This window comes from Taeniopygia guttata, chromosome 6 (assembly GCF_048771995.1).
Source record: "Taeniopygia guttata chromosome 6, bTaeGut7.mat, whole genome shotgun sequence".
NCBI lineage: Eukaryota > Metazoa > Chordata > Aves > Passeriformes > Estrildidae > Taeniopygia > Taeniopygia guttata.
In genome coordinates, this window is record NC_133031.1 from 32,166,783 (window position 1) to 32,181,327 (window position 14,545).

General features: G+C 40.4%; 1 long non-coding RNA gene across 1 annotated transcript; it reads right to left on the reverse strand.

The window, feature by feature from the left end:
* Positions 1-912: 912 nt before the first annotated feature.
* On the reverse strand, positions 913-12,404 carry LOC140684468 (uncharacterized). Its single transcript, XR_012056774.1, has 4 exons — positions 11,357-12,404; positions 9,421-9,547; positions 2,333-2,374; positions 913-2,250 (listed from the first exon to the last, which is right to left on the reverse strand). It is a non-coding gene; the product is annotated as an uncharacterized lncRNA (long non-coding RNA).
* Positions 12,405-14,545: the final 2,141 nt, after the last annotated feature.

Here is a 14,545-nt window from a genome sequence, read left to right on the forward strand (position 1 = left end):
GATCTTTTTTCCACAGGATGATAAAAAGCAAGTGATCCCCATGCTCCCCCATGCTTGGGCAGCTCTGAGGAAATATTTTCCATGCTGAACATCTCCAAAGGGAGTCAGGAGCACGAGTGCCATTGGCAGCCCACAGAATGAGCCCTGGCAGGGCACACATAAAGGCCACCCAAAACCAGAATATTCATGGCACTGGGGCACAACAGGAAAAGCCTTCTGTGGCCAGGCATTCAGCAAGTTCCCAGCTCTGCAGCATAGCCAAAATTCACTGTGTTCTGGGAGAGGTGGTGGAGGTTTGTTCCCAAACCTCAGCAAAGAGAAACCATACGTGAACATCCTAATACGCCACTCTTTCAGAGCAGGAGCTGTGTAATTAAGCATATCCATTAAGGGGGCCACAAAATATGAAGCAATGAACTCCATCTCTCTGGAGATCAGTACTTCACACAGTAAAATTAATGGGATGGTGAAAGCAGCCATTGCCTGGGAGGAGCAGCCATTTTATGGATCTGCTTTGGGCAATTAGGAAAACTGCTCCAAACTTCAACTTGTGGAAGTCAAGAGAGGGACTTGTGTTTTGACCATCTAAAAGTCAATGCCTACTTTTAAAATTTAGTCTTTACATTAGAAAATGGCAGTTAGATAAAGATGTTCTTCTCCCTTTGTAATGAATAAGATTTTTTTAAAGCCTTCCTGCACCAGAATTTAGGCACAAACTGAGCAAAATACAAAACCGCAGAACATGCAAATAAATCAATCATTCCTGTTTTATATATCTTCAGAATATGATCCAAAAGCAATTTGGGGTGTAGTTTTCAAACTTCAGCGTTGCATAAACTAAATACCCTGCAGCACAATTGGACTGACATGAATTACAAAGTAAAATAAATACGTACTGGGATGTGCCTTTTGTTCCTGTTATTTTACTTTTCCTTTTGCCTTTCAAAAGTTGTGTTAGAGCCCATAATACTTCATAAGTAAAAATCAGAAATGTCATTTAGAAAAGAGAAGTAATTGAATTTGGTACAGTAGATTCCTAACACACATCAATGGAAATGTTCTTGCCTATCCCAGTGATTTCCCTCCCCTCAAATATTTAAGCAAGGATAAGGCATGCCTGAAAGATGCATGTAAGAGCTTTTTTAATAAAAGAATTTAACCTCTGACTTTTACAAGCAGAGATTTGATTTCTAGATATGAGTTCTTTGCCTGCTTTTCAGTAAATTTTTCTTTACAGTCATTTGGAAAACTGTACCCAAGTCTTTATTGTGCACGACACTTGGAGCTCTTTTTTATTGACTTGGGCTGCTTCTTGCCAAAGTCAAAAGGTCGGAAGCAAGGCCACTGGCATGGGAAGAAATGTGCAAAGAATAAAACTCCTTTGGTTGGAAATTCGAGAATTGAAATGAAATAAAAGAATTGAAGCAGAATAAAATGAACTTTTCCCTTTTTATGGTCGTGTTTACTTCACAGGCAGTAATGACAGCCCCAAGCTAAGCTCTCTGCCATGGGAAGATGCAGGGATTTCTGTGCATCCAGCACTTTTCTTGGCTAGCAGTGTTGGGATTCAGCCACATATCCTGGATGTGGACAGTAAGGAGATATTTATCTCAGCACCCCTTATGTCTCAACCTTTTTCTCTAATTTAATTCCTCACAGTTGTTTCCTTTCCCTTCAAGACCTTCCACCCCAGTTTGTTCTCCCTTTTCCCTCTTTTCTGAATTCATATTGGCTGTCTGAAGGTATGAATTATTTGAGGACTTATTGCAGGATTATTTTTGTGTAATCATACTTTTAAATGACTGCTTTAACTTATATATATAGGAAAATACAAATTCATGTCCCCTCAGTTCTAGCCAAGCAGGCAAACACAAAACTTTTCAGAGTTTTTGTTTTACCAGCTCTCATTCTGTCCTCATGCAGGAGACGAGAAGAGGGATCTGATGACTTCCTAGCAATGCCAAAAATCTCAGCTTCTGTTTGCTCAATTTTTCTTAGCATGGCCTCAGGTTTGCAAATGCACCGAGCCACAAACCCACAGACCCAAAAGCCAGAGCACAAGATTTAATATTGACAGACAAACAAATATTTTATATATTTCTAATATATCATTACTTGGCTTAGGGAAAAACAAAAACAAAAACAAAACAAAAAACCACCATCAGCTTTCAAGGCAAAATTGAGACAAAATTGACAAGTCTCACCTGTGTTCATAGTGAAATCAAACCAGTCTCTAAGTTTCACGTTGTCCTAAAACAAAACCAAAATAATCTGTATCTGACTTATTGAAAGACATTGAATTGACACAAAGTCTTGCTGTTACAGAACTCACCCATGGTATTCATCACCTTGGAATATACTCAGGCTGGCAAACCTGGAAAGAGACAACATAAGCAGAATTACACTTTTTATTTTCCTGGTATTACTCTCTGTGTCTTGGGGATTTTTCTGATTTATAAAAATACCTGTATATACCTACACATTACAAATAAGTGTACCTGGACCAATTCCTCAGGGCAAAGCTGCATGGATACATTTATTATTTATAAGATTATTTTTAATGTACAGGTTGGTGAGAAGTTAGCTCCCTCAAGTACCTCTGCACTAAAATACCCAGTCTAGCCACATCCTGACAGAACAAATATGAAGAGTATAAAATAAATTTCATTTTTGACACGGACCACATCTCTCCTGCAGAATGGCTTTTCTTTGGGCCAGCAATTCAGGAGCAGTTTCTGTTCCTCTTCCCCTCATGCAAACACTTCTTGGGGGGAGCAGGAAAAGCAGAAACAGCTGCTGTTAAGCTTGAGAGAATGTGGATGGCACTCATAAATTTAAAATTATGTTATTCCCTTCGCAGGCTGTGCAAGGTGCTGTTCAGCCTGGTGAATTCTTGAAGGCAAGGCTCAATCCTCTTTCCATGCTACATAAAGTAAGAAAAATAATAAGATAATGAGGACAAAAAAACCCTCCCAAAAAACAGTGAGAAAAGACAAAACCCAGTGGGACAAAATCTAAGAGGTTTTCTGTCCAACAGAAGCCTTTTCCATGCTGTTGTGAGGGATTTTATGCTTCAAGAAATGTGGATTTGTCTGCACTGGCTTCTGCTGTGCTGTATCATGGGGTGACTGTGGGTGCTCATCCAGGAGTAAATCCTTGACTGCAGGGGTTTAAAAAGTAATACAAAAGTTTATGGAACAATAAATAAGACTGCAAGGTCGAAACCTAAAGGTTTTATAGACAACGGAAATCAGAACTCTATCAGTTTTTGAGTGGTAAAACTAAAAACAACACCTCACAAAGAGTTGCTTTGTTTTTTGGGGTTTTTTACTGGGGTTTTTTTTTGTTTTGGTTTTTTTTTGTTTTGGTTTGGTTTTTTTACTCTTAGGATGAATACATTCCATTTAAAATTAACTTGTTTTGACTGAGCAATAGAAAGGTAAAACATGAAAACAGAATAGTCAGCGTTTGGCACTGGTGTTTCCAGCTGAAACTGCTATAAATAAATATTGCCTGGGCTGGATTTGGGATGAAGGTTTAGGGAGGTTTGCCTCCTCCAGCTCAGCTCAGCTCAGCTCCCACAGCAGTGGTGGCTGCTGGAAAAACAAATTGGATGTACTGCGCACAGGCACCCAGCCAGCTGCACCTGGAAAAGGAAAATAACATTTTCAATACATGCAATCCATGAGCACAGGACCCTGCAAGCACCACCACCAGAGATCAGGAGGTAAAATGCGATGTAGGGGAAAATAAGAATTAGCAGGAATATCATTATTTAAGTAGAGTGAGGAGCTTCATCCCACAAGGTCCAGAGTGCCATAAAATATGATTAACATTAATAGAATTAAAGACAATTTCTGTCTTTCAGGACAAAAATTCATGCTCTTACAACCATAGCCTTAGGATTTTGATAGGAAAATGAAAGACTGGAAGTAGAATGACTTATGTGAAGATTCCTTTGTTCGAGTCAGTGACATCTAATAGCCCAAGGAAGAATGAAAACTACATTTTAATGAGAAATAACTTATCATATTGACAGAGGGAAAGAGAAAATAAACCTTCCTTAAAAAAAAAAAAAAAGAACCATGGAAATTAAAACACATAATTTGAAAGTATGTGATTTTTTGAGACAAAAACAAACTGTGTTTGGGTTTTTTGTTTGCTTGGATGTTATGATTTTTAAAAAGAGGAGTAATTGTATCATTTTACATTTTAACACTGATTAGTTCTCCATGTCCCAAGCAAATGGTTGGAATTCTGCACAGATAACACAACTGAAATGGAAGGTTCATTCTTACAGAGATGTAGTTGTGTGCAGGGTATTTTTTGCTCAAAGAGTGATAAAAAGCAAACTGAATATGCAATGAATAAATGAAAGTGAAGAAAGGTCTTTTGTACTCTTGATTTATCTTTACATTAAATCTTTTTTTTTTTCCAAGAAGCGGATGTAGCATCAGTTACAGCTCTATCTGAATATTCTCACATTTTTGTAGAGGAGCCAAAGAATATACAGTTTACAGAAATCTCCAGAACTGCTTCAGGTGAGATGACAGATACAGCTACAACTTCCTACCCCGAGCTCTCCCTCTGCCTGACAGCCAAACCAAGCAACCCAAAATGGGAAACAAATCAAAACAAAACAAAGCAGCAGATGGATTCACAGCTGCACTTTGTATTCAGGAAGGTAGAATGTCAAAAAATGCTGGCCAGTCTGTGCTGAAACTCCCACGGCATTGAAGGGAAACTCAATTTCACTGTATCAAGTGCAATCGAGGCTTTCATACTGTAACAACAGAAATACTTACTGTAATTGCAAAAAAAAAAAAATTTAAAAATTGTTTCTTTAAAATGGCTTCACACTAGTAGGTTTAAATTAAATATTGGGAAGAAATTCCTCCCTGTGAGGCTGGGGAGGCCCTGGCACAGGTGCCCAGAGCAGCTGTGGCTGCCCCTGGATCCCTGGAAATGTCCAATTCCAGGTTGGATGGAGCTTGGAGCTCCCTGGGACAGTGGAAAGTTCCTTAATCCCTTCCACCTCAGGCCATTCTCTGATCCTGTGACACTGAACTACAAAACATGATTTTTAGGGAACTGGGTTAAATTTTCTTACACAAATATTTATCCAGAAATGGAATCCAAAGCTCCTCTCTCCCTGCCGTGTGGTTCTTTGCCTGTAGCAATTTTTGGGGTTTTTTTCAGGCCTGAATGTGGAATCTACAAACATCAGGGTTTATATTGTACTCAGGACAGGGTTACTCAATTCAGGACACTTTGGTTCATAAAAAGAAATACTGCTTCCTAATTTTAGCATGGAATTCTGGTGTAGGTGGGAATATCTTGGTTGACTTCACCAGGTTTTGGAACAAACTGTTGAGAAAAGTATGGGATGGCAGTGAGGAATAAACCTACAGAATCCTTGACCTGCAGCACATATAGGTTGAAGGGTTTTGCTAAACCAAATAACAATTTTAATTTAATTGCCACTAGAAAAATAGGAAAAATGAAATGCTTGCCATATGGTGAAAATATGTTAAGCTTCAAAGAAGTAGGAATCATTAAATATAACTATGAAAAGGAGGTTTTAAGTTTGAATGGTATGCCAGTTTCAATATAATAAAACATACATATATAATCCTATTAAAGCCTCATTTGAAAAAATCTAAAAGGATTCCTTTGAATAATGCAAAATCTTAGGTCACATTTTTTCCCCTGTATATTTATTTTTATTTTAATCAAGGCTCCTATAGTGAGAAAGCTTGGTAAGATTTTCAGTGCACATCCGCTGTTTCCATTTTTTACACAGGTAACATCAACATGAACCAGGCTTTGAAGATAAAGAAATGAAAACTGAAAACCATATACTCATAAATAGTGAGCCACTCCATAACCAAAAGGAATATTCAAACCAAAGCTGCACCAAGGACTCACCTATCTTTTCCCCAACTGCTCTGTTTAGAAATTGAGGCAATAAAAAGGAAAACCTGAGCCTCTCTCTGCCTTTCCTGTTCCACTGTTCTCACCAAGAAAACTGAGAATCCAGGTCAAGGAGCTCTGTGAATAATTCTGGTAGAAATGCTGTAAGGGGCTTGCCAAAATACAGTCACACACACTAAATACCCACATTCCAACTTGCAATCACCTCCCTAAAATCTCCCCGTGAAAGGGCAGATGAGCACATGAATGCTCATGGAAAGCTAAAGGCAAGGGAAATGTGAGAAGGGTCCCAGCTGATGGCAGAGAGGAGCTGCAGCACTTGCAGTGGTTTCTTACAAGGTCCCTTTGAGCCTTTGTAGAATTGTTTGGGGTATTTTTTCCCCCACCACTAAATATCACAAGCAAAGCACTCACTGTTCTCCTTGATTATTCCTGTTATTTATTCTCATGAGGTGATGCAGGGACACCCCAAACAGAACAAATTGCTGTGATACAGCTGACCAACACACAAAAATACCAGTTCTGTCCCAAGCAATTTCTCATTTTCATTGGATGATCCACCTCTACATTAACCTTCAGAGCTGAAGAGTTTGCCCATTTCCCAAGCTGCTAGAAATCCTACTGGACTGCAAACCTTCCTCCTCCTTCTGGAGCTTTATATCCCATAATAAATATGAGAAATGGACTTCAAGATAAAGCAGTGTTTCCTTTTTGTTTTTATCTGCTCTGTCAGTAATTCCATCGCTAAGGTCACATTTCTGACAGTGCTTTTCCTCTGGTTTGATTTTGGGATGATTTAATAGGTTTGCAGTTTTTCCCAGTTTCTAAAATATTCTTTTTGAGCACATTTGGTGCTCTTTAAATTCAAGTGACTGCAGAAGTGCAAAATGTTATCATTTATTTATCACTGCTGTTAAATAACGAGGTTGAGAGATAGAAAATCCTCCAGGAAAGAGCATCTGTGCTTCTCTCCCTCAGCATGCACCAAACAAAGAACTGCACTGTTTGTCCCAGCAGCACAAAAAAAAAGTCAAGTTCTTAAAAGTTCAGTCAAAATTTTGGCTTTCCAGAAGGAATTTTTCAAAAGTGTCTCTTGAATATTGATTTGGGTGGTTTACATCCCACAGGATGTGCAGTTTATTTATATAAGTGTAAGCTTGTGTGCATGCTGCTGTTTTGGGGGTGGCTTTTGTTTTGATTTTTTTTTTGTTTTTACCTTTTAACTGTTTGCAGACACCTGCTTGCATGCACAACAATTTTCTTTGATCCATTTGGAGCTGAGCATTTTGCACAGGGCAAAATGGTTTTGGCTGTGTTTGGTATTCTGCATGTCATTTTAAACAGAGAGGGGAAAGACTGAATATCCACAGGTGATGGAGGCATCTAAAAGATAAACTTAATCAGAAACTATCAGATAAAATGAAATATTAGCTGGGTGTTACAACCAAACTCCCACGTGATTCATAGCGTTCAGTTTTCTTGTTGTAAAAAACTCCCCATAGACAGTGTGCAGGATCATGTTTTACACAGTGCTGAAAAAAGCTACCTTTTTTTTTTTTATACTGTCCTTTGTGATTAATAACATTAAACTGTATTCATCCAGGAATACTTAGCCACCAATAGCCATAATTGGAAAATCCCTGGAAAAAAATGTCACCATTGTCCTGCACACAGAAATGTCAGCCAGCAGCCAAAATTGCCTTGAACAACAGCTTCCCACAAGGGTTAAAGGAGCTATAAAAAGCACTGCTCAGACCTTGTGACACCCTATTAATTAGCTCCTTCTGTGGATGTGTTGTATGAACTTCGTAGGGTCATACAATAAATAAGAATAAAAACTCAAGGCTTGCAGTTTGCCAGCTCGTTGTGATTTACCCACTAGCAAAGCAGAATATCAGTGGAGCCTGGTTTTTGGGCTCCCATTTTGCTTCAGTAGCTGTTTAGGATACACCATGTGTTTCTAGATAAAGTATGTAAACTACTGATCCAAATACACAAAACAATCTCTTAGGGAATCAGCAGATTAGAGGGGAAAAAACTAGCAAAAATTGATATTAGCAGCCAAAATGAATGGCAATTAATGGTAAAGACTAAATAAAACTAAGGAGAAGGAAATGTCCTGACACTCTGGACTACTGCTGATATTTCCCACACACTCCACTGCTGGTGGGAAACTCCTGCATTTGCTTATAAATGCACTTTCTGTAGCCTAAATAATACAGAGAGCAAGCTCTGAAATGCATTGTTTCTATGAGGATCACAGCAGCTAAGGAAAGGCCCCAAACATGACTCAATTTTTAATTCATTTTACAATGTCTGTGAATTATTTAATTTTTTTTTTTTCTTGAAGTGAATGGTTAATTTCAGAGCTGGTCTCTAAACAAGGACTCCTGATAAGATCCCAAGTTTCACATGCTGTTAGGAATGATAATCTCCACAGCTGGAAGGATGAGCTGCAGCTCCAAGAAGTAACAAAACCTGTAACCTTCCTGCAGCTGTGCTGCACAGAGGCAAGCAGAAATTGTAGGCAGAAGCAGATTGTATCTTATTTTTTAATGGAAAACAGGCACAGAAATAAACTGGAAGCCAAGATGGCCAACCCAAACTAGGGGTTAGAGGCTAGAAAATTCCAACTAGGGAATTAGAGTCTGAGTTAGGCTCTTAATGGAGGAAAGAAAAGTATTCTCATTCATTCTCTCTTAGTGGAGTAAAGAAAAGTATTTTCATTCTCAAGAGCAGCTTCAATTAATGGTAAGGCACGCTGGAGACTGGGCTTGAAGCTGTTGAAGAATGAGATTTGGTGATCAGAACATAAAGTTCCATGAAAATATTTCAGTACTCAGCAGCTGAAAAAAAAAAAAAAAAAAAAAAACTGAATGTTGGGGTGTTAGGAAAGAAATAGAGAACAAAACAAAGCAAGAATTTCTTTATGTCAGCTTAATCATCTGTGGTATGAATGAATCTTGAATGCTACCTGTAGTTTCTCTGAAAGAAAAGAAAATAAGAGAAAAAAGAAAGAAGGGGAAGGGGAAAGGGAAGGGGAAGGGGAAGGGGAAGGGGAAGGGGAAGGGGAAGGGGAAGGGGAAGGGGAAGGGGAAGGGGAAGGGGAAGGGGAAGGGGAAGGGGAAGGGGAAGGGGAAGGGAAGAAGGGAAGAGAAGAGAAGAGAAGAGAAGAGAAGAGAAGAGAAGAGAAGAGAAGAGAAGAGAAGAGAAGAGAAGAGAAGAGAAGAGAAGAGAAGAGAAGAGAAGAGAAGAGAAGAGAAGAGAAGAGAAGAGAAGAGAAGAGAAGAGAAGAGAAGAGAAGAGAAGAGAAGAGAAGAGAAGAGAAGAGAAGAGAAGAGAAGAGAAGAGAAGAGAAGAGAAGATCTGTATTCACATAGGAAGTTAATGCTGGATTCTGCACAGGCAGATCAGGATGGCTCAGTATGGCAAGGGGTGGATGAAGGGCAGCATGAGAGAGTACCCCTGAGTTTCCTGGATACTCACTCTTGGTCTCTGTTCATGGAATTAGGCAAGCAGGCATCAGAAGGAAAAGCTTCTCCATGCAGTGCAGATCTGCTGTGGAAGCCTTTGCACCAGTGTCAAAAGTCTTGAAGTCTTGGTGAAGTGGCTGCTATAATTCAGGGAAGAAAACTCAGAGAGGGGGGCTTAGGAAGCCCAGAGGAGCTAGATCTGATTTCTGAGAGGTCCCTGGGCATTAAATTGTTGGAGGTTAGGAGAGGACTTCTAAGAAGCACTACCACAATCTTTCTCTGCTCATTAAGGCTTTTTTTCCCAGCCACACTTGGAGGCAAAGTACTGGGTTAACTGGGCCCCTCACCTGCACATCTGTACCTGGGTGATGTTAGATTCCCTCCAGTCCTGTAATAACCACCTCCACTGCCTGCATCAGGAGGTAACACTAAGATAATTTGACATATCAGACATTTTTAAACTGAAGTTTAGCAGCTGTAAACATGGGGCACTGGTACCCTGGGATTGACTGTCTGGTGTTCTTCACGCAGCAGTGATCACAGAATTATCTGCAAAAATGTGTTGTGAGAGACATATCCAGGCATAGGAACAGAGCTTGGGAAATGAGACACAGAGATCTTCAGTTTCACTCCCCTAATATTCTAAGGACTATGTCACATAATCCCTTTTATAAACTGTTCAGGCTTCATTATGATTAAATTTATTGGCCTCCATTTTTCCTGGAAAGCTGTTCCAGAGCTTCACCACTCTGCTGATTAGAAGCCTTTTAATTTCCAAGTGAAATTTAATATGACAAGTTTATACTGTTCTGGAGAAGTGTTGCAGTTGCTCTCCACACATACATCACAGAGCAAATACCAACAAGGGAAAAGAGCAATTCAAGTTAAAAACAGTAATAGCACCAAAGCATTGCTGGCTGAGAAGTTTCCTCCAATTTTAGATGCAGATCCCAGTGCAACCCTTAATTCTTTGGTAATAAGCTCCTACTAAGGGAACTCAGTCTGTTCACATCAGCTCTGGTTTATATCTACAAATGCATAATAACCTCTTTCCCACTAATGAATCACTGGGGCTGTCATAACTCTAATGAACACATTTCTTTCTGAGGGTGTTGATCACCTCAAAGCGCTCACTGGTTTTTCCTGTCTTGGATGATGCTGTAAGTGTAAGCACATCTCCAGAGGGTTTATCTGTGGAGGCTGCACCAGGGAGAGACCCCTGGGCCTGGGAAGGAGGAGAGTTTCTGTTCACAGCCCCTGGAGCAGCTGTGGCAGCTCACAGGGAAAGCTCTCACATCCCCCTCGGAGAGGTTTGGGGCTGAGGGATGCCCCAACTTGGGGCTGGAACAGATTCCCAGCAAAGTGGTGAAGTCACCACCCCTGGAGCGATTTAAGGCATGAAACTGTGGCTCTTACAGGCCTGGTTTAGTGCTTGGCAGTGCTGGGTTCAAGGTTGGATGTGATGATCTCAAAGGTCTTTTCTGACTGAACCGATTCTGTGGTTCTGAGGTTTGGCTGCTCAGCCACAGATCCACAGCTTCTATTTTGTCTCTGGTTCAGGTCAGCCACGTTTCATGGGACAAGAATTGCTCCTTCCACACCAGAAGAGTGTTGGAATTGGCCAAAACCTTTGATCACTACAAAAACATTAATGTAAGGGCTGCTTGCAGCTCGTTTGCTTGGATTTGAAACCCATGGCTTTGTTGTAGGCAATTCTGTGTTCCTCCAAAGACAGTCAGGAGAGGTGGGTGACTCAGTGTTCCCCCCAAACAGGCTATGGTCAGCCCCTTTCTGGAAATAACCAGGAATAAATGAGTTTTACTTATAGTTCCTAAAATTTAAAAAATATTTATGAGGCTTTTTACCGTGTGCTATTTCAAAAAAACCTCCGTATTATACAACATTTTCAGAACAATGGAGCAAAAGATAAAAAGTCATCTTTTTCTCACCATGAGGTTCAACATTTTGTTGTTTTCAATGCCATTTCTAGCAATAACTGGAGGCAGATAATTTTGGAGGTAATTAACATTTCATTGCCACTTTCTCACAGATTTACTGGCCAGGAGAAGAGTGACCTAGAGAAACCAAGAAAACACAGTTATTGTTTGAGTCCTAACTCACAGAAATTGCATTTGTTCCCACAACTGATTAAAATCTCACTTTCTACAGTTTGTATTTAATTTTATCCCCCAGCTCTATCACCCTTCAGACCCATTCCCCTGTGGTTTATCTCATGCCAGTCAGACTCAGTCCTACAGGACATTTGGTCAGGCAGTGAGATTTTCCAAGGACAGGGGTTTTGGATGGTGATGAATTGAATTTTGTTGCCTAAATCATCCCTCTCCTGGTTGGGTGCATGGGAAGAGGGTAACCAGGCTGATGATAAATCTCTCCCTCTTCAGCTCTCTTGAAAACTGCTCAATCAGCACTGAAGATCTGCTCTGGTGTCACAGGGAAGGTGGTCAGGTATCCTGACACGTTTTATCAGCCACAATTCCCTTTTCCATAGGAGATCATTCCTTTTATTGCTGCGTAAAAGCAGCACATCACTTTACACCCTCACCCAAAAGAGAAGGCAGCAAACACCCCCTTGTTTGCTATTTTGGCCCAAAAAGTGATGGTACCCACAGCAATATTAGAGGCAGGTGCCTCTCCAGCTCCTCCTGGCAGAGATTTTCCAGGCTCAAGCTCTAATCCTAAGAGAAGGAGATGATGGCAGTGTCTTTCATTAGCTAAGCTGAGGGAATAAGAACAGGCAAGTGCTACCAATTATATTTCAACACAAAGCAGTACCCACTTAAGTGTAAGCTAAAGGCCACAAGTCCGTTGTTAACAGGGGTGTTCTCACAAAAAAAAAAAAGCTTTGAACACACTGGGAGCATTAAAGGGAAGATGTCTCGCATGTGCAATTACTCAACACATCTTTAAAACTGCGAACACTTGTTCACATGTGGTGAAAATTAGATCTGTGAGCACTTGGGGGAAAAAAAATCCCACCTGGCAGGCACACTCTTTTTCACTTTAGAGTTTTATAGGAGTTCTCAGAGCTTGTTGGTCCAGTGAGAGCTGAACCAAAGTCAGTAGAGGAAACTGTGAGGGAAGGAAAAGAAAATGCAGAGTAATGTGCTGTTTTTGTCCCAAGCTCAACAGGTTTTTGATTCTTCCAGTCTGGCCCACCCTCAAAGAGAAATAAAGTAAAATTAAAATATGCATCTCTAGGTCTAAATATAAATATTGACAGTGCTTTGGCTTCCTTCTCCACTGGCTTGGAATGCTGAAGCATTTGCAAGATTTTCCACCCTATCCCACAGGTGGGTTTGCTCAGCAGTGCTCAGCAGGTCTGAGCTGCTCTAGGAAAAATGGTGCAGGATCCAATAATTCCCTGAGAATTCATTTCTTCTGTGTCACCTAAAGTCAGTCATGAACTCAATCACAAAGAGCTGATACCCTCCTTGGACAGGCACCACAGTTGGTGGGTTAACTCACGTTCAGAATATTATTTCCAGGGGACAAAAAATGTAACTAATTAGCCGAGAAGCTTAATCAGGACCACCACTTTATAATAGATCCTCCAGACCATCTTTGAACACACCAAGAACTGGGTTTATGTCACATCTTTTCTGAATTTCATCACAGTGTTCCCCACTACACATCTCCTGCCATCATCTCAGGGAATATCTCCTGCTTTTTAACTGGTTTGGATTTGCATTTTAATATCTAATATTCTGATGTTCCTCATACTATCTTGTCTCTCTGTGACTTTATTTAAGTGCTGAGAATAACACAAGGACACCAAACAACATGGGAAAACAACCAGACATTTATTTGGTTGTCTCAATTTCGCATTTTCCAAGTCAGGTCTAGAAACTTGGGCTTAGGTGTCCTAGCAGGCACCTAAAATAACACACCCAGGACAGGAAAACATCTTTATTCCATCTAAGGGAGAAATCTTTATTTCACTGTCTCTTTGAACTGGAAAAAAAAAAAAAAATCTGGGACTGGAGGCAGAGTTATTTATATAGCCACGAAAAACTTCAATTTTCCTGAAGAAAAATAAGAGGTAAAACAGTCTGTGATGGAATCATGGATTTAATCCCTTTTTCCAGTTCAATACCCATTGCCTCAAACAAAGGGCCCATTTCTGGTGTGAGCAGCCAGGCAGAGACACCAAGCTCTGGGTTTTGGCAGAGCCTCCCAGGTTAGAGATGCTCATGCTACAGGGAGAACCTTCCCCCACATCTGCTCCATGTAAATACTCTGACAAAGCTGTCAGTGCATCCAGTTCAACTGGATTTCCTACCACACACAAAATGACACTTTTAGCAGCCTCTTAAGCTTTTTGAAAACTTTGCAAGGAAGTAAAAAGCTGTATGGGGCTTAGCTGAGATGAAGACAGGCATATTGAGCCAAAACTCAGGGAAAGCGTTGACAGTTTAAAGAAAGAAGGAAGTTGGAGAACAGATGAGATTTGACTAATATTTTTTTGGCCCATCCAGAGGCTTGTTACAATTACCCCTTAATTTTCCCTCAGGGACTCATTACAGTCCAGATAGCAATATCTGTCTACTGTTGGTCTTCCTTTCTCTCTTCTAATGACAAAATGCTGATAGCCAGACATCATTCCAAACACATTTAGTTGTAATATAATAACTTGGAATAGCATCTGTGGCAGAGAGAGGCAATTTGATGGGCTATGTTAGCCAGAGGAACTCAAAGTACTATCCCTGTTTAACATTTCCAGCCTGGAGTGGCCTGGGCAATAACCACAGTGATAGGAGAGCTCTAACAGCTACCATCAAAATACAGAACTTTTATGTTGGGACTAATTAGGTGATAAAAAAGTTGAGCTCTGTGCTGTTACTTCTCTGCAGTCTGCCACTATTTAATTCATGGTAGAGAACACTCAGCTGCATGAAAAGCAGATAGGGAGGTGTTTCTGCAAGGCAACATGACACAAATGCTTGTCCCACGCAAAGGGACCCTTGTAGTAGCACAAGGCTCCACCAAGTCCTTGGGAAATAGCAAACCCCGAGTACAATCCCCCTTATCTGAGTTGTCAGCACAGAAAGAAGAGCTCTGAGCGCTGATTCTTTACTGTGGAAATTTCAAAAGTGATGACATACGGAGGGAGTCGCGTT